The 21,059-nt window shown below is 41.3% G+C and overlaps 1 pseudogene; it reads right to left on the bottom strand.

The window, feature by feature from the left end:
- Positions 1-3,699: 3,699 nt before the first annotated feature.
- LOC140712984 (ubiquitin carboxyl-terminal hydrolase 17-like protein 6) lies at positions 3,700-6,810 on the bottom strand (annotated as a pseudogene).
- Positions 6,811-21,059: the final 14,249 nt, after the last annotated feature.

The following is a 21,059-nucleotide window of genomic DNA, read 5'->3' as shown; positions in this document are numbered from 1 at the left end:
CATATCCTTTGCCCACTTTTAAAAATATTTTTATTTTCGCTTTTTAAGACAGAGTCTTGCTGTGTCACCCAGGGTGGAGTTCAGTGGCACAATCTCGGGTCACTGCAGCCTCTACCCCCCAGATTCAGGTGGTTCTTCTGTCTCAGCCTCCTGAGTAGTTGGGATTACAGGCACCTGCCACCACATCTGGCTAATTTATTGTATTTTGAGTAGAGACTGAGTTTCACCAGGTTGGCCAGGCTGATCTTGAACTCCTGGCCTCAAGTTATCTGCCCACCTCACCTTCCCAAACTTCTGGGATTACAGGCATGAGCTACTGCACCCAGTTTTTGCCCACTTTTATATGGGGTTGGATTTTTATAGTTTTGGGTTTTACATTTAAATCTTTAATCCATTTTCAGTTCATTTTTGTATAAGGTATAAGGAAGGGTCCAGTTTTAGTTTTCTGCATATGTCTAGATAGTTTTTCCAGCACCATTTATTATTAAATAGGTAATCCTTTGCCCATTGTTTGTTTTCATCCAAAATAAAATGGTTGTAGATGTGCAATCTTATTTCTGATATCTCTATTCCATTCCATTGGTCTATGTGTCTGTTTTGTACCACTACCATGCTGTTTGGGTTACTGTAGCCTTGTAATATGTTTGAAGTCAGGTAGCAGGATGCCTCCAGCTTTGTTATTTTTACTTAGGATTGTCCTGGGTATATGGGCTCTTTTTTCATTTCATATGAATTCTGAAGTAGTTTTTTCTAATTTTGTAAAGAATGTCCATGGTAGTTTATGGGAATAGCACTGAATCTATGAATTACTTTGGGAAGTATGACCATTTTCATGATATTGATTCTTCTTACCCATGAGCATGGATTGTTTTTCCATCTGTTTGTGTCCTCTCTTATTTCCTTGAGTAGTGGTTTGTAGTTCTCCTTGAAGAGGTCCTTCACTTGCCTTGTTAGCTGTATTCCTAGGAAGGTATTTTATACTCTTTGTAGCGATTGTAAATGTGAATTCATTTGTGATTTGGCTCTCTTCTTGTCTATTGTTGGTGTATAAGAATGCTTGAGATTTTTGCATACTGATTTTGTATCTTGAGACTTTGCTGAAGTTGCTTGTAGCTTAAGAATCTTTTGGGCTGAGGTGATGAGATTTTATAGATATAGGATCATGTCATCTGCAAGAAAAGAAAGTCCAACTTCCTCTTTTCCTGTTTGAATATGCTTTATTCTTTCTCTTGCCTGATTGCCTTGGCCAGAACTTCCAACACTATATTGAATAGGAGTGGTGAGAGGGCATCCTTGCCTTGTGCCAAATTTCAAATGGAATACTTCCAGCTTTTGCCTGTTCAATATGATAATGACTGTGGGTTTGTCATAAATGGCACTTATTATTTTGCGGCATGCTCCATCAATACCTAGTTTCATGAGAGTTTTTAGCATAAAGGATAGTTGAATTTTATCAAAGACCTTTTCTGAGTCAACTGAAATAATCATGGGTTTTTTGTCTTTAGTTCTGTTTATGTGGTGAATTACATTTATTGATTTGCATATGTTGAACCAGCCTTGCACCCAAGGGATGAGGCCGATTTGATCTTGGTGGATAAGCTTTTTGATGTATTGCTGGATTTGGTTTGCCACTATTATATTGAGAATTTTGCAACAAAGTTTATCAGAAATATTAAGCTAAAGTGTAGTAAATACTTTGAAAATAATAACAGACTGATTAAAAGACTAAATAACATGAATCCTAAGTGTTTTCACAACTGATTTCTAGAGTAAAAGCATTGCCAAACTAAATGAGCTTGGTCAAAAACTGTACAGAGTCTGAGATGTTGTCTCAACTTCCATTACTCATTGTGAGGTGGACCTGCAGTAACTATATTTGATTCAAAATTTCATGTTGATGGAAGCTGAGATGTCCTGCAGTCTCAGAGGGACAGAATTCTGATGTGTCTCCCTTTGCCCTGTCAGGAATAAAGATCTAGACTCTACAGGTTTTGTCAAAATTTACAAGATGTAGGAAATGGGGCAGGATTTAGGCTGTGAGGCAAAGCCTAGAGATATAAAGAAACAGCTTCTGACCCAGGGCTCGTGAAGTCAGGATGGTTTCAGAGGGGATGGTGGAGTGAGCATAGTACAGTCTTTGGAACCATTCCTTCCCCTTATTTGTTCATAGGCCAGATGTGCTCAACCAGGGGGCATCTCAGGTCTGATGAACAGAGTCCTGGAGAGACAAAGGGGCAATCCTGAGGAAGAGGCTCAACAGGGAGGAAGGAGCCACCATTTTCTCTCCTGAGAAAAATCCTTCTCCCTAGGAAACCATAGGATTTTCCTTGGTCCCAGTGAGACTTTTCCTGAGTGAAGAGAGCAGAGAGAGCAAGGGACTGATGTGTTATCTGTTTCCACCTCCTGCAGTGATTCTGAAACCATGGGAGACAGAATTATCTTCAGAATCATGAGCAATCCAGTTGCCATGGTTTCACACAAGACATTGGAAGTTCTTATCTCTAGGGGGTAGGCACCGGTCATTGATACTCTTTAAAGCTCATTCGCTGATTACAAAGTGAGCCAAATTAATAATCTACTGCAAGTTTTACTAAACTCAGTTTACTTGACACACAATTCACACAGACACATTGTTAATACACACATTTTGATGCTTGGACAGGGTTGGACCCAAGATTCTGTACTTCTGTGGAGCCCTGTGTTCTGCCCAGGTGTCACTTACTCTCAGGTAAGTAAACTGATCACCATAACTAACAAGAGATTGATCTGTGATGATTAGAAATGAGAAGATGTGTAGGTTATGTTTTATTGGGATGGATTCTATGAACATGTAAATACAGTTTAAAAACACAGATTTACAATGAAAAGTAAGAAGCAAATATAAAAAGTGAAGGGGCTATTCCCCAAAGTAGTTTCCACTGAAATACCACCAGAGAAAAACAACTCTCAGGACAGGGATACTGCTTCAAAGACACAGATTTCACAGCTGGATGGTTGATCTCGAATTTCCGAAAATTCCATCCTTTACTCATGAAATGCAGTTTATTTACTCACACACTTCAGTGTGTTGTGTATTATTCCATTGATGATAAGTATAACTTATTTGAAAATGAATTACATACTGGTGAGAAAATTTTCCCTTTAAATTAAACTTAAACTCACACCATAAAATTAGCAGCATCTGTTTGTCTGTTCCAAGAATTACCTAGGTTCTACCCAGGGCACCTGAGATCAGTTGAAAACAAATGCAAAAAATGTTGGAATAAAAAGTAAGAACACCCTTCCAATGTTACAAATGCATCCCAGTCTCAATTATTCACATTCACGAGAATGATTCACCTATATCCCACTTTAGCAAAATTTCACCTACTCTCGCCTACCAATTGACTAATCAAAACAAACCAAGACAGAATAATAAATTCAAATTCATCCAGTACACTGAGGGGAAAACCTACACCTCAAAATGTAGTCTACAGATATTCACACAGGATGTCATCTACTGTGAAAACACTTGCACAGAGACAGTCCCTTCACATGATCAGAATACTCACAACTCCACAACGACATATTAGATATGGGATCATCTTGAAATGCGGCCATCACTAACCAGTTGTCCCTTTTACATAGACAAAAACCTGAGGACCACATTATGTTATGTAGAAATGACTGTACACCTGTGTGTGTTGGGATCCGGGGAATCCAATAGACATTCCAGCCTCTTGATTGTTTCCATGTTCAGGCTCTTGATTCTATATCCGAGTGAAATGACTTGCCAGTGGGGAACAAGATAAGTCTTTGCAGGAAACGCTCTGGTGGGAGCTAGATACTCAAATCATAAAGCATCGAGTGTTGGAAACATGCACTGAAGTTAGACGAAATACTCAATGCACAGTTTAGACGGTGAAAGACTTTCAGGTAATCATGCAATCACCGACCGGCTGATTGATGACATTCCCCGAATTTGTGATTGCAAGAAGAGACAAATACTCATGACATTCTATTTCCGGTGGTTGGGGACATACGATGGCAACATACTGTCTGCCAGTCATGCTCATCACACTGTACTTTGCACACACGTCACACAGAGACACTGTTAATACGCACATTTGTGTGCTTGAGCGGGGTTGCACCCAGGATCCTGTGGTTGTACGGAGCCCCGAGTTATGCCCTGGACATCTTTACTCTCGGGTTGGTCAACTTGGATCACTGTACCGAACGAGAAACGGGGCCTGAAATCCAATCAGCGAATACACAAAAGGAAGGGGCCATTTCCCACAATCATTTCCACTGCAACACCACCTCGGATGAACAAGTCTCATTGCAGGTCAGGGACTGTGCTTTAGAGATGCACCTTTCGCAGCTGGACGATTGACCCGGAATCTCCCAAATGCCATTTTGATACACACCAAATGAGATTTATTTCAGTGCTTGCTGATTTTATTTTAGTTGAATACACACACGCTCCTGTGTTTGATTTCCTTGATTATCAATACGACTTACTTCCAAATGACTCACATACCAGTGGGATGATTTTCTGCTTCAATTCATTGGAAATGGACAGCATTCAATAGGCAAGTGTGTCTGTCTGTCTGTTTCCAGCATTCTGTGGGTTCCACCAAGGGCACAAGTCCTAGGGCGCCTGAGGTCCATTCAGCAAGCAATGTGAAAACGGCGAGGCAGGTTCAAAAGAAAAACACCCTTCCTCTCTTCAAATGCGTCCCAGTTTCCACTACTCAAGGTAGCGAGAAGGATCCACAGAAGTCCCACGTTCGCAAAATTTCAACTTCTGGTGCTCACCAACAACTGACAAATGAAACACACCCCAAGAGAAAATAGTCAACCCCGTCCCCTGCAATAACTTCACGTGAAACCCTACACCACAATATGTCCTATTCAGAAGTTCACACTGAATGTCATCTACCGTGAACACAAACACACAGACAATCCCCCCACAGGTTCAGAAGACTCACGACGGCAAAACTCGATGTTTCCCATGTCTGGGCTCATCCTGAAACGCAGCCGTCACTATCCAGTTGTCCCTCTTGTGTAGACAGAAACCTGGGCTCCTCATTACTTTATGTCGGATTGACTGCGTATGTGATGGTGTGTGTGTGTGCGTGCGTGAACCCCCTCGTGGGTGTGTGTGTGTACGTGTATGTGTGTGTGTGTCAGTTTGTGTGCACATGCACTCCTGCGTTTGGGTGGAGACTTTTCCTGAGATCACTGGCACACAAACAGAGCCCTCTTGCTGTGTTTGTTCCTCCCTTTGGATCTCCTGGTCCTCCCTTGCAGAGAAGTGAGTGTGTCAGTGTTCATGGACTCCTGAGGTGTCAGGTTCCTTGAAGAGAGGTTCAGCAGGGAGCTTTGCTGTTCAGGATGATGGTTGTTCATCCCACTCTTGTATTTTGATGGATGAATCACAAGCACGTTGGGAGGCAGGGTACATTTGACTTTTCTGACGTTGAAGTCAGGCTTGGTTTTGTTTTGCTCTTGGAGGAACTTCCAGTGGTCTAAGGTGCCTTCCTGAGTGGCTCTTTCCACCAAGTGCTCCTCCAAGTCGGGTACCTGGAGGCAGGGTTCTCTCTGGAGCTCTCCTTGCGTTGCTCGCCTGTCTTTGTGTTCAGCGCCAAGGGCTCCTGGTTCCCTGCCTATTGACACACTCTCACTGCATCTTTCCAGTTCACTCTTCTGGATGTAAAAGAGGACATAGGCCTGTTGACTCAGGACAGAAGCGATGCTACAGGCAGTGACCTCGGCGTCATCCATTTTATACCACTGGCCTCCTGGAGCTTTGACATAAGAGAGGTAATGTCCGTTGTGACAACTCCACCCAGCGTGGACCAGCACAGCATAGAGGACATAGAGTAGAGGTCCTGTGTTCTGCTGAGACATGTATGGCTGCATGTCAAGGCACTCAGGGTATTGCACATTCTTGGCAAGTTTGTTGCCTGTGACATCGGAGAATCTCTTCAATACAAGGATGAGGACCTTGGCAGAAGTGTGTAGAGTGAACGTCTTGGAGGCAGGCGCCTTCTGGAGACAAAGACCACAATGATAGGCATTCTCTCCATTGAGTTCTTCAGGCTTCACCACCTGTTCCAAAGCTTGCTTCACACTCTGAGCTGCCTGGATATCCAGGGCGATGTCCAGGTAAGGGTCAAAGGTGTCCGAAACGCCCTGGCAGTGGAGACACTTGATTTGAGATCTCCAGCGGCCTCCAAATATCTGGTGGATGAGGGTGGTGTCCTCAGAGTCATGATCTACCTGCTTGTGCCCGGGAAGACATGCCTTTTTCATGGCATCCACAATAAACATCAGAAACTCATGGGCATCTTCCTGCTTGCCTCGATGGAAGCCAGCAGCCAATGCCTGTGAGGGCTGGATGACGTGGCCAGGACAGTGGAGGGCCCGTGTAATGTGAGCTTCCATCGTACACAGCATGCAGCACTTGTGACGCTGACAAAGTTGAGAGTGCTCCTGGGACAGCATGTAGTTGGCAAGGGGTGGTGTGTATGTCAGGCACTGCAGGGAAGCATTCAAGTAGCAAGTATTTCCCATATTCTGGAGCCCAGCCCCCACCGCAGCAGGTCTCCTGTTACTGCGAGGAAGCTTCTTTCTGGGGGCAGGCTGTCTTGTCACAGGAGCCAAATCATCACAGAGGTTGACTTGGGTCTCAGATGACAGTGGTGACTTCTCAGGTAGAGAAGTCCGCTGAATTTCAGCAAAAGCTGCATCTGGCCGAGAAGATATGAGTTTTGAAAAGTGGTTGAACTACCACTCACCTCCCAAGTGGAGTGAATCAGCCTCCATGTCGCCAGGAGCAAGGATCACAAGCTTTTTCTGCTGGGACCACACGTTGCAGAAAGACGCTATCTCTTCCGAGAGAGTCTTCAAATGACGCGCCATCTGGCTGCATCAGCCCTTATATAACTCACCCCCGCCTACCGCGAACACCCCACCCACCCATCAGGTACGCGGTCCACCAATCCAATATCAGCACTCAGTTAAAGAATGAGTCATAGGGTGTGTCCCCTTGTATTCCCCAGGGAGTTCACTTAAAACTCCTGGGGAATGCGTTAGTTTACTTAAAACAGTGGTAGGGAATAATTCTGTCCTTACAAAACAATGTGTGTGTTTGTGTGTATGTGTTTGCTTGCGTGAACTTGTGGGCATGCGGAATCATGCCCATGTGAGTGTTTCTTTGTTTTTGTTTATATGTCTGGGTGTGTGTGTGTTTGAGCTGCGATGTGCTTCTAACTATGTGCTTTTGGCAGATACGATCATCCTTTCAGGCATTGAAGGACAGGAAGTCAGACCTGTACTTTCTGACTTGAGAATCATCAATGAAGTACAGTTAATAACACAGCGTATTTGTTTCCTTAATATCAAAGAAGAAATCCGTACAGTCTAATAAGTATTCTAGCGATAACCTTTCCATGTTCAGCCTATTGATTCTGTGTTCGAGTGAAATGACTTACCAGTGGGGACCAAGACATGTCTTTGCAGGAAATGCTCTTGTGGAAGCTATATACCGAAATCATAAAGCATCAAGTGTTGGAAACATGCACTGAACTTAGACGAAATACTCAGTGTCCAAATTAGACTGTGAAAGACTTTCAGGAAATCATGCAATCACCGACATACCAATTAATGACATTCCCCGTATTTATGATTGCAAGTAAAGAGAAATACTCATGACATTCTATTTCCAGTGATTGAGGTCATATGACCGCAATTTAAGAAATCATGAAATCAGAAAACTTGACTAATCACAATTTAATCCAACTAAAACCTTTGGTTCATTTAAGAAAGGATGAATATAAAAACAACATATCACACAGCATGGGAGATAATATTTTAATACGTATGTGATAATGGATCAACATTTGAGAGAGATGAAATAAATAGTTGTAAATTTGAGAATAGCATATAACCAGAATTAAACACTGTAAATGCCTGGGTGATGGGAGTGAGTCCCTGTCTCAGGAGGAAACATAGAGATTTAAAAGCAGGGCGTCTAAAAGAGATTTGGATACCATTGTTAAAACTGGTGGTTGTTTTAGTAAGAAAGGGAAAAATAAACCATTTGTCTTAGGGATTGTTGCATGTATTTGTCATCGTCTGAGATGTTGCTTCCAATTCCAGTTACGCATTGTGTGGTGGACTTGCAGTTACCACATTTGGTGGAAAATGTCATGCTGATGAAGGTAGACTTGTTTCCCAAACTAAGAGGGACAGAATTTGGGTGTTTCTTTGGGACTTTTGGCTTACTAGGAATAAAGATCCTGGCTCTAGGGATTTTCTTAAAATTTTTCAGATAATGAGAAAGAGAATAGAATTTAGGCCAGGCGCCAAGGCCTCGAGGTGTACAGAAGCATCCCCGGTCTCAGGGCCCATGAAATCAGGATGATTTTAGGGAGGATGGTGGAATGAGGAGAGTGTGACCTTTGGCCTCCTTTCTTTCCCTTTTCTTTTCATGGGTCAGGTGTGCTCTATCAGAAGGCTTCCCCTTTCTGTTGGACAGAGTCCTGGAAGAAGAAATGAGCGCTGCTGAGAAAGATGCTCCACAAGGAGGAAGGAGTCACTATTTTCAGGAGCATGATCCCCAGAAGCATGAGAAATCCAGATGCCGTGGCTTTACACAGGATGCTGGAGTTTCTTTCCTCTGGATCCGGGAACTTGGCATCAGTGTTCTGTAATGCCCATAACTGAATTTGAGGTGAGTCCACTTGATAACCTGTCTGCGTGTCATGCTCATTACACTGCAATTCACACACACGTCACACCGAAACCCTCTGAATGAGCATATTTATGTGCTTGAACAGTGTTGCACTCAAGATTCTGTGATTCTACAGAGTCCTGAGTTCTGTCCTGGACATCTCTACTCTTGGGTAGGTCAACTTTGATCACTATACCTAATGATAAATGTACCATTAAATCTAATCAGCAAATACACTAAAGGAAGGGGCCATTCTCCATAATTGTTTCACTCTGGTAGGTCAACTTTAATAACTGTACTTAAGAAGAAAGGGATCTGTGATGATTCCACATCAAAGAACCTGTTGATTTTTTGTCATTTGAATGAATTATGTTAACATTTAAATAGAGTTTAAAACCCCAGATTTCCCATGAAATCTAATCAGCCATGAAATCTAATCAGCAGATACACAAAAGGAAGGGGCCATTCTCCAAAATCGTTTCCACTGAAACACCACCACCAATAAACAAGTCTCATTGCAGGAAAGGGATCCTGCTTCCAAGATCCAGTTTCCACAGTTGGATGATTGACCCAGAATCTCCCCTAATGCCATTTTTTTACACCCCAAGTGAGATTGATTTCTGGGTTTTCTAATTTTATTTCAGCTGAATATACACACTCTTGTGTTTCAATTTCTTTCAAACACCTTTTAATAATGAAGTATCTTGCTGCTTCATCCCTTATATAACTAATGCCCACCCACCGGTTCCACTACATTTACCCATCAATTACCCAATTTACCAATGAAATGTCAGCAGTCAATTAAGTTTTGTGTCTTAGGTTGTATCCTTTTGCATTCCTCAGGGAATTTAATGGACACAGCTTAAATTGTGATTATAGAACAGTTGAATCAGATTTACTAATCAGTGTTATGGGCAAATATGATAGGAGTGGAACTGAGTTAGGACAGTGGCTACACATTTGCCTTATTTCATGTAAAACAATGCCAGTTAACAATTGTGTACATATTAAACAGTTTGTGTCTGTGTGTGTATTTGTATCTTTGTGTCTGGATGTGAGTGTGTGTGTGTGTGTTGAGAAGTACTTCCAAGCATGTGCATCTGGAAGATCATTCTTTCTGAGATTGAACGACAAGAAGTTGGAACTACACTTTCTGATTTGAGAATGTGCAGTGATGTTATGTAATTAGCACAGCATATTGTGTCTTAATTAAAATGGAGAGATCAATGGAGTCAAATAGACATTCCAGAGATAACCTTCCCATTTTTGACCAATTGATTCTATATCATGTTGCAATGATCTGGCTGTGGGGACAAGACAAGTCTTTGCATGAAATGGTCTTGTGGAGGCAATATATGCAAATAATGAAGCATCAAAAGGGACTATGCCTTCAATTTGTAGAAATATTCACTTAAGTTTGATGAAATTCTCAATGCCCAAAATAGACTGCAGAACACTTTCAAGAAAACATGCTATAACCCAGAGATTAATTGATGACATCCACCGAAGTGATGAGTGCAAGAAAAGAGAAATATTAATGGAATTTTATATCCAAGGGTTTCTTGTATATGACAGCATATTTTGAAAAGTCAAAATCAGAAAAACTTGACAAACAGGAATATGTCTAAGCTAAAACCTTTTGTTCATTAAAGGAGCGATGAGAGGCAGCTCCAAGATGGCCGAATAAGAACAGATCCACCCTCCAGCTCCCAGCGTGAGCAACACAGGAGACGGGTGATTTCTGCATTTCCAACTGAGGTACCGGGTTCATCTCACTGGGGCTTGTTGGACAGTAGGGGCAGGACAGTGAATGCAGCACATAGAGCAACAACCGAAGCAGGGCGAGGCATCACCTCACCCAGGAAGTGCAAGGGGGAAGGGAATTCCCTTTCCTAGCCAAGGGAAACCGTGATACACAGCACCTGGAAAATTGGGTTACTCCCACCCTAACACTGTCCTTTATCAAGGGTCTCAGCAAACGTCACACCAGGAGATTATATCCTGCATCTGGCTTGGAGAGTCCCACGCCCACAGAGCCTCCCTCATTGCTAGCACAGTAGTCCAAGATCTAACTGCAAGGAGGCTGCAAGGCTGGAGGAGGGGCGCTTGCCATTACTGAGGCTTGAGTAGGTAAACAAAGTGGTGGGGAAGCTCAAACTGGGTGGAGCCCACCACAGCTCAAAGAGGCCTGCCTGTCTCTGTAGACTCCACCTCTAGGGAGAGGGCATAGCCAAACAAAAGGCAGCAGAAACCTCTGCAGATTTAAATGTCCCTGTCTGACAGCTTTGAAGAGAGTAGTGGTTCTGCCAGCATGGTGTTTGAGATCTGAGAACAGACAGACTGCCTGCTCAAGTGGGTCCCTGACCCTGGAGTAGCCTAACTGGGAGACACCCCCACTAGGGTCAGATTGACACCTCACACCTCACACAACCGGGTACCCCTCTGAGACGAAGCTTCCAGAGGAATAATCAGGCAGAAACATTTGCTGTTCAGCAATATTCACTCTTCTGCAGCCTCCACTGTTGTCACCTAGGCAAACAGGGTCTGGAGTAGACCTTGAGCAAACTCCAACAGACCTGTAGCTGAGGGTCATGACTATTAGAAAGAAAGCTAACAAACAAACAGAAAGGACATCCACACCAAAACCCCATCTGTACATCAACATCATCAAAGACCAAAGGTAGATAAAACCACAAAGATGGGGGAAAAGAAGTGCAGAAAAACTGAAAATTCTAAAAATCTGAGCAACACTCCCCCTCCAAAGGAATGCAGCTCCTCTCCAGCAATGGAACAAAGCTGAACAGAGAATGACTTTGACGAGTTGAGAGAAGAAGGCTTCAGACAATCAAACTTCTCCGAGCTAAAGGAGGAAGTTTGAACCGATAGCAAAGAAGCTAAAAACCTTGAAAAAAGATTTCCTGAATGGCTAACTGGAATAACCAATGTAAAGAAGTCCTTAAATGACCTGAGAGAGCTGAAAACCAAGACACAAGAACTACATGACAAATGCGCAAGCTTCAGTAACCGACTCGGTCCACTGGAAGAAAGGGCATCAGTGATTGAAGATCGAATGAATAAAATGAAGTGAGAAGAGAAGTTTAGAGAAAAAAGAGTAAAAAGAAATGAACAAAGCCTCCAAGAAATATGGGAATATGGGAAAAGGCAAAATCTACGTCTGATTTGTGAACCTGAAAGTGAGGGGGAGAATGGAACCAAGTTGGAAAACATTCTGCAGGATATCATCCAGGAGAACTCCCCCAACCTAGCAAGGCAGGCTGACATTCAAATTCAGGAAATACAGAGAACGCCACAAAGACACTCCTCTAGAAGAGCAATTCCAAGACACATAATTGTCAGATTCACCAAAGTTGAAATGAAGGAAAAAATGTTAAGGGCAGCCAGAAAGAAAGGTCGGGTTACCCACAAAGGGAAGCCCATTAGACTAACAGTGGATTTCTCGGCAGAAACTCTACAAGCCAGAAGGGAGGGGTGGGGCAATATTCAACATTCTTAAAGAAAAGAATTTTCAACCCAGAATTTCATATCCAGCCAAATTAAGATTCATAAGTGAGGGAGAAATAAAATCCTTACAGACAAGCAAGCGCTGAGAGATTTTGTCACCACCAGGCCTGTCCTACAAGAGCTCCTGAAGGAAGCACTAAACATGGAAATGAACAACCGGTACCAGCCACTGCAAAAACATGTCAAAATGTAAAGACCATCAATGCTAGGAAGAAACTGCATCAACTAATGAGCAAAATAACCAGCCAACATCATAATGACAGGATCAAGTTCACATGTAACAATATTAACCTAAATGTAAATGGGCTAAATGTTCCAATTACAAGACACAGACTGGCAAGTTGGATAAAGAGTCAGGAGCTCTTATAGGGCAGGCCTGGTGGTGACAAGACCCACCAGTTTGCTGTATTCAGGAGACCCATCTCACGTGTAGAGACACACATAGGCTCAAAATAAAGGGATGGAGGAAGATCTACCAAGCAAATGGAAAACAAAAAATGGCAGGGGTTGCAATCCTAGTCGCTGATAAAACAGAGTTTAAACCAAGAAAGATCAAAAGAGACAAAGAAGGCCATTACACAATCGTAAAGGGATCAATTCAACAAGAAGAGCTAACTATCCAAAATATATATACACCCAATTCAGGAGCACCAAGATTCATAAAGCAAGTCCTTAGAGACTTACAAAGAGACTTAGACTCCCACACAATGATAATGGGAGACTTTAATACCCCACTGTCAACATTAGACAGATCAACGAGACAGAAAGTTAAGGATATACAGGAATTGAACCCAACTCTGCACCAAGCAGACCTAATAGACATCTACAGAACTCTCCACCCCAAACCAGCAGAATATACATTCTTCTCAACACCATATCGCACTTATTCCAAAATTGACCACATAGTTGGAAGTAAAGCACTCCTCAGGAAATATAAAAGAACAGAAACTATAACAAACTGTCTCTCAGACCACAGTGCAATCAAACCAGAACTCAGGATTAAGAAACTCAATCAAAACTGCTTGACTAAATGGAAACTAAACAACCTGCTCCTGAATGACTACTGGTTACATAACGAAATGAAGGCAGAAATAAAGATGTTCTTTGAAACCAATGAGAACAAAGATACATCATACCAGAATCTCTGGACACATTTAAAGCAGTGTGTAGAGGGAAATTTATAGCACTAAATTCTCACAAGAGAAAGCAGGAAAGATCTAAAATTGACATCCTAGTATCACAACTAAAAGAACTAGAGAAGCAAGAGAAAACACATTCAAAAGCTAGCAGAAGGTAAGAAATAACTAAGATCAGAGCAGAACTGAAGGAGACAGAGACACAAAAAACCCTTCAAAAAGTCAATGAATCCAGAAGTTGATTGTTTGAAAAGATTAACAAAATTGATAGGCAGCTAGCAAGACTAATAAAGAAGAAAAGAGAGAAGAATCAAATAGATGCAATAAAAAATGATAAAGGGGATATCACCACTGACCCCACAGAAATACAAAGTACCATCAGAGAATACTAAAAACACCTCTACATAAATAAGCTAGAAAACCTAGAGTAAATGGATAAATTCCTGGACACATACATTCTCCCAAGACTAAACCAGGAAGAAGTTGAATCACTGAATAGACCAATAACAGGCTCTGAAATTGAGGCAATAATTAATAGCCTACCAACCAGAAAAGTCCAGGACCAGAAAGATTCATAGCCGAATTCTACCAGAGGTACAAGGAGGAGCTGGTACCATTCCTTCTGAAACTATTCTAATCAATAGAAAAAGAGGGAATCCTCCCTAACTCATTTTATAAGGCCAACACCATCCTGATACCAAAGGCTGGCAGAGACACAACAAAAAAAATTTAGAATTTAAGAATTTTAGACCAATATCCCTGATGAACATCCATGCAAAAATCCTCAATAAAATACTGGTAAACCAAATCCACAGCACTTCAAAAAGTTTATCCACCATGATCGAGTGGGCTTCATCCCTGGGATGCAAGACTGGTTCAACATACACAAATCAATAAACGTAATCCAGCATATAAACAGAACCAAAGACAAAAACCACATGATTATCTCAATAGATGCAGAAAAGGCCTTTGACAAAATTCAACAGCTCTTCATGCTAAAAACTTAATAAATTCAGAATTGATGGAGCATATCTCAAAATAATAAGAGCGATTTATGTCAAACCCACAGCCTATATCATATTGAATAGGCAAAAACTGGAAGCATTCCCCTTGAAAGCTAGCACAAGACAGGGATGCCCTCTTTCACCACTCCTATTCAACACAGTGTAGAACTTCTGGCCAGGGCAACCAGGCAAGAGAAAGAAATAAAGGGTATTCAATTAGGAAAAGAGGAAGTCAAATTGTCCCTGTTTGCAGATGACATGATTGTATATTTAGAAAACCTTATCCTCTCAGCCCAAAATCTCCTTAAGCTGATAAGCAACTTCAACAAAGTCTCAGGGCACAAAATCAATTTGCAAAAATCACAAGCATTCTTATACACCAATGACAGACAAACAGAGAACCAAATCATAAGTGAACTCCCATTCACAATTGCTTCAAAGAGAATAAAATATCTAGGAATCTAACTTACAAGGGATGTGAAGGACCTCTTCAAGGAGAACTACAAACCACTGCTCAATGAAATAAAAGAGGACAGAAACAAATGGGAGAACATTCCATACATTCCATGCTCATGGATAGGAAGAATCAATATAGTGAAAATGGCCACACTGTGCAAGGTAATTTATTGATTCAATGCCATCCCCATTAAGCTACCAGTGACTTTCTTCATAGAATTGGAAAAAACTTCTTTAAAGTTCATATGGAACCAAAAAAGAGCCTGCATTGCCAAGACAATCCTAAGTCAAAAGAACAAAGCTGGAGTCATCACACTACCTGACTTCAAACTATACTACAAGGCTACAGTAACCAAAACAGCATGATACTGGTACCAAAACAGAGCTATAGACCAATGGAACAGAACAGAGCCCTCAGAAATAATACCACACTTCTACAACTATCTGATCTTGGACAAACCTGACAAAAACAAGAAATGGAGAAAGGATTCCCTATTTAATAAATACTGCTGGGAAAACTGGCTAGCCATAAGTAGAAAGCTGAAACTGGATCCTTTCCTTACACCTTATACAAAAATTAATTCAAGATGCATTAGAGACTTAAATGTTAGACCTAAAACCATAAAAACCCTAGAAGAAAACCTAGGCGATACCATTCAGGACACAAGCGTGGGCAAGGACTTCATGTCTAAAACAACAAAAGCAATGGCAACAAAAGCCAAAATTGACAAATGGGATCTAATTAAACTAAAGAGCTGCTGCACAGCAGAAGAAACTACCATCAGAATAAACAGGCAACCTACAGAATGGGAGAAAATTTTTGCAATCTACTCATCTGACAAAGGGCTAATATCCAGAACCTACAAAGAACTCAAAGAAATTTACAAGAAAAAAAAAACCAAAAACAATCCCATCAAAAAGTGGGCAAAGGATATGAACAGACACTTCTCAAAAGAAGACATTTGTGCAGTCAATAGACACATGAAAAAATGCTCATCATCAGTAGCCATCAAAGAAATGCAAATCAAGACCACAATGAGATACCATCTCACACCAGTTAGAATGGTGATCATTAAAAAGTCAGGAAACAACAGGTGCTGGAGAGGATGTGGAGAAATAGGAACACTTTTACACTGTGGGTGGAACTGTCAACTAGTTCAACCATTGTGGAAAACAGCATGGCGATTCCTTAAGGATCTAGAACTAGAAATACCATTTGACCCAGACATCCCATTACTGGCTATATCCCCAAAGGATTATAAATCATGCTGCTATAAAGACATGCACACATATGTTTATTGCGTCACTATTCACAACAGTAAAGACTTGAAACCAACCCAAATGTTCATCAATGATAGACTGGATTAAGAAAATGTGACACATATACACCATGGAGTACTATGTAGCCATAAAAGAGGATGAGTTCATGTCCTTTGTAGGGACATGGATGCAGCTGGAAGCCATCATTCTCAGCAAACTACTGCAAGAACAGAAAACCAAACACCACATGTTCTCACTCATGGATGGGAATTGAACAATGAGAACACCTGGACACAGGAAGGGGAATATCACACACCAGGGCCTATTGTGGGGTGGGGGGAGGAGGGAAGGATAGCATTAGGAGATACGCCTAATGTATATGACGAGTTAATGGGTGCAGCACACCAACATGGCACGTGTATACATATGTAACAAACCTGCACTTTGTGCATATATTCCCTAGAATATAAACTATAATAAAATAAAATAATAAAATTAAAAAGGGACGATGAAAATAAATGAAATGTAACACACAGCATGTGAGATAATGTTTTAATACACATCTAAAAATGCCTTAAAATTCAATAGAAAGTAAATAAAATCTTCTAAAACTTGACAAAAGGAAAGAACAAAAATCACAGACTGGAAAATCCTGGCTGACTGGAGTGATGTCCTGTCTCAAGAAAGAACAAACAAACACGCAAACAAGCAAAGGATTCTGAAAGCAGAGAATCAAACAGATATTTGTACACAGTTCTTCCTTCTTCCTGCTAGCACTCTTCATAGTAGGAAAAGGCAAAAACAACCCAAATGTGTCACGAATTGCTTCATCAGTTTTTTTGGATCTGAAATACTGCCTCAATTTTCAGTTACTCATTGTGGGGTGGACCTGCAGTTACCACATATGGTCCAAAATTTTATGCTGATGAAGGTAGACCTGTCCTGCATTTTCAGAGGGACAGAATTCTGGTGTTTCTCCAGGTTCCTTGGCTTGCCAGGAATGAAGATCCGGGAAGAATGTATGTGTGTATGTATGTATGTACGTGTGTCCATAAGTATTTCCTGTTTTTAAATTTAAAAAATACGGGATACATGGGCAGAACGTACAGGTTTGTTGTATAGGTATCCTTTGCCATGATGGTTTGTTGCACCTATTGACTCATCCTCTAAGTTCTCTTCCCTCACCCCCAGTCCCCAGCGGACCGTGTTGTGCGTTGTTCCCCTCACTGTGTCCTTGTTTTCTCAAAGTTCAACTTTCACTTATTAGTGAGAACATGCGGTGTTTGCTTTTTTTGTTACTGTGTTAGTTTGCTCAGTATGATGGCTTCATCCATGTGCCTGCAAAAGACATGATCTCATTCCTTTTTATGACTGCATAGTATTTTATGGTGTATAGGTACCACATTTTCTTTATCCAGTCTAGCACTGAAGCGCATTTGGGTTGGTTTCATGTCTTTGCTATTGTATATAGTGCTGCAATAAACTTACATGTGCATGTGTCTTTATAGTGGAATGATTTATATTCCTTTGGGTATATAGCCAGTAATGGGATTACTGGGTCAAATGGTGTTTCTGGTTCTAGATCCTTGAGGAATCACCATACTGTCTTCCACAATGGTTGAACTAATTTACAGTTTCCCCAACAGTGTAAAAGCGTCCCTCTTTCTTCTCAGCCTCACCAGCATCTATTGTTTCTTAACTTTTTAATAATCACCATTCTGATGGGTGTGAGATGGTATCTCATTGTAGTTTTGATTTTCACTTCTCTGATGATCAGTATTGTTGAGCTTTTAAAAAATATATTTGTTGGTTAGATAAATGTCTTCTTTTGATAAGTTTCTGTTCATATCCTTTGCTCACTTTTGATGGGGTTGTTTGTTTTTTTGCTTGTAAATATGTTCAAGTTCCTTGTCAATTTTTGTTATTAGACCTTTGTCAGATGCGTAGGTTGCAATAATTTTCTCCCGTCCTGTAGGTTGATTGCTCATGCTGATGATAGTTTCTTTGCTGTGCAGAAGGTCTTTAGTTTAATTAGATCCGATTTGTCAATTTCGGCTTTTGTTGCAATTGCTTTTGACATTTTTGTCATGAAATCTTTGTCCTTGCCTGTGTCCTGAATGATATTGCCTAGGTTTTCTTCTAGGGTTTTTATGGTTTTGGATTTTACATTTAAATCTTTAATCCAGCTTGAGTTAATTATTGTATAAGGTGTAAGGAAGGGGTCAAGTTTTGGTTTTCTGTATATGGCAAGCCAGTTTTCCCAGCATCATTTACTGAATAGGAGATCCTTTCTCCCTTGCTTGTTTTTGTCAGGTTTGTCAAACATCAGGTGGTCATAGATGTGTGGTGTTATTTCTGAGGTCTTTGCTCTTCTCCATTGGTCTATATGTCTGTTTTGGCAGCAGTAGCCTGCTGTTTTGGTACCGTAGCCTTCTAGTACAGTTTGAAGTTAGCGTAATGCCTCCAGCTTTGTTATTTTTGTTTACGATTTTCTTGGGTATATGGGGTATTCTTTGATTCCATATGACATTTAAAATAGTTCTTTCTAATTCTGTGAAAAATGTCAACGGTATTTTGATGGATATAGCATTGAATCTATAATGTTTGGGCAGTATGGCCATTTTTACAATATTGATTCTTCCTATTCATGAGGATGGAATTTTTTCCATTTGTCTGTGTCCTCTCTTATTACCTTGAGCAGTGGTTTGCAGTTGTCCTTGAAGAGGTCCTTCACATCCCTTGTACTCCTAGTTGTATTCCTAGCTATTTTACTTTCTTTGTAGTAATTGTGAATGGGAGTTCATTCTTGATTTGACTCTCTGCTTGACTATTGTTGGTGTAATGGAATGCTTGTGATTTTTGCACAATGATTTTGTATCTTGAGACCTTGGTGAAGTTGCTTATCAGTTCAAGAAGTTTTTCAGTTGAGATGATGGGTTTTCTAAATATGAAGTCGTGTCATCTGCAAACAGAGACAAGTTGACTTTCTCTCTTCCTATTGGAATACCCTTTATTTCTTTCTATTGCCTCATTGCCCTGGCGAGAACTTCCAATACTATGTTGAATAGAAGTGGTTACAGAGGGCTTCCTTGTCTTGTACCAGTTTTCAATTGAAATGCTTCCAGCTTTTGCCTATTCTTTATGATATTGGCTGTATGAAATAGCTCTTATTATTTTAAGGTATGTTCCATCAATAAGTAGTTTATTGAGAGTTTTTAACAGGAAGGGATGTTGAATTTTATCAGAGGCATTTTTGCATGTATCAAAATAATTGTCTGGTGTTTGCCTTTGGTTCTGTTTAAGTGATCAATTATATTTATTGATTTGTGTATGTTGACTCAGCCTTTCACCCCAAAGATGCAGCCCACTTGATCGTGGTGGATAAGCTTTTTGATGTGCTGCTGGATTCGGTTTGCCAGTATTTTACTGATAATTTTTGCATCGATGTTCATCAGGGATAATGGCCTGAATTGAGCAGGTGTGTGTGTGTGTGTGTGTGTGTGTGTTTACCTCGGTTTGCCAGTAGGTTGATGTGTGTGTGTGACGCGCGTGTGTGTGTTTGTGTGTGTGAATGTGTGATAGAGAGCCAAATTAAGGCAGAGGAGGCTCCCCGGCCTGTCATGACATTGAATGTTCTGAATTCAAGATGCTCTAATGGACTGTGTCAGTTGGCCTTCAGCCAGGAGGTGGTGCTTGCAAAAGACTGCCAGCTGTGGTGGTAGTGGTGAGATTTGGACTTGCCTTATGTTACCCATGGGAGGTACTCTGGTGTCTCAGGGAACGGGTAGAGCTAAAGGGCTTCTAAAAGTTTCTTCTGTTATTTGTGTTACTCTACCAGGGTAGGTGGTTGAGCAAAACCTGGTGGGAACTAGGTCAGGTAAAGTGATGCTCTGGCTCTCTACGTGTGGGACAAGCAGTGGCTCCAGTGGGAATTGGAAGGCAGTTCTTGGGCCACTGGGGTAATTTTCCAGAGAGAAGTGAAGCTGCCTCTGCCTCTGTACAAGGAGAGTCCATATGAAGAATGGGGAGTAGCAGCTTGGCAGTAAGCCCCATCCAGCTCCCACACCCTTGGCAAGGCAGGTCTCACACCCACAGTGTTCCACTGGGAGTAGTTAGCTAAGTTTCAAGAAGTCTGAACTCAGAGCTCAAAACTGACCCATACCATAAGCCTCTCCTATTGAGACAGTAACTGCAGCCTTCAGGCCACACCCCTCCTGATCCACCTGCAGAGCAGGGGCATCCAGCTCCTGTGCTTGCTGCTGCATCACACGTCCCACTCACCTCTCAGTTCTGGCCTGGGGAGTTTGTCCCCACAGGAAATTATATCAAACATTTCAGTTGGGAGGTTCTCTCAACCTGTGACCACCATTTGAGTTAGCTGGCAGACTTCTGGGAGGTCCTCTCTGAGGTAGAATCAGAAATGGCTTCCCTCCATCCTGCCAGAAACTGGGAACGTGCTGGAGACTCAAAGCACATCCCAATGCCACTCCTCATATAGTCGTCACTCTTCACTGAATCTACTCCAGCCCTGAGTACGATTAAGGCCTTCCCCTATGGCCTAGATTGATAGGTTTCCCAGTGGAAGTGTATATCTTACAGTCAGTTTATCCCCATCTCACACCCTGGAAACTCAAAATTTTCTGCCTAGCTTATGGTGTAAGCTGCATCCTGCTGCTTCTTTCAAATGGTCTGTGGCTTATTTCAATTTTCCTGTTAAGTTCCTGTGTTGCTTCTTGAAAGAAAGTTCAGTGTGAATCTCTACACACCATTTTGTCTTTCCAAGTGCAAGAGGTGGGCTAACAATGACTTCAATCCACCATCTTGGAAAACAAAAGTAACAGTTTTCTCATTTTTAAAGGTTTTGTTAAGATCTGTTAATGACTCACAAAGAAATAGTATTGGGTATATTTGAAATTAGTATTTATTCACTTATGTTGATAAGTGAAAACACAAGATGGTTAT

This window comes from Chlorocebus sabaeus, chromosome 12 (assembly GCF_047675955.1).
Source record: "Chlorocebus sabaeus isolate Y175 chromosome 12, mChlSab1.0.hap1, whole genome shotgun sequence".
Lineage (NCBI taxonomy): Eukaryota > Metazoa > Chordata > Mammalia > Primates > Cercopithecidae > Chlorocebus > Chlorocebus sabaeus.
The sequence above is the reverse complement of the archived record's forward strand: the minus strand, read 5'-3'. Positions and strand labels throughout refer to the sequence as shown.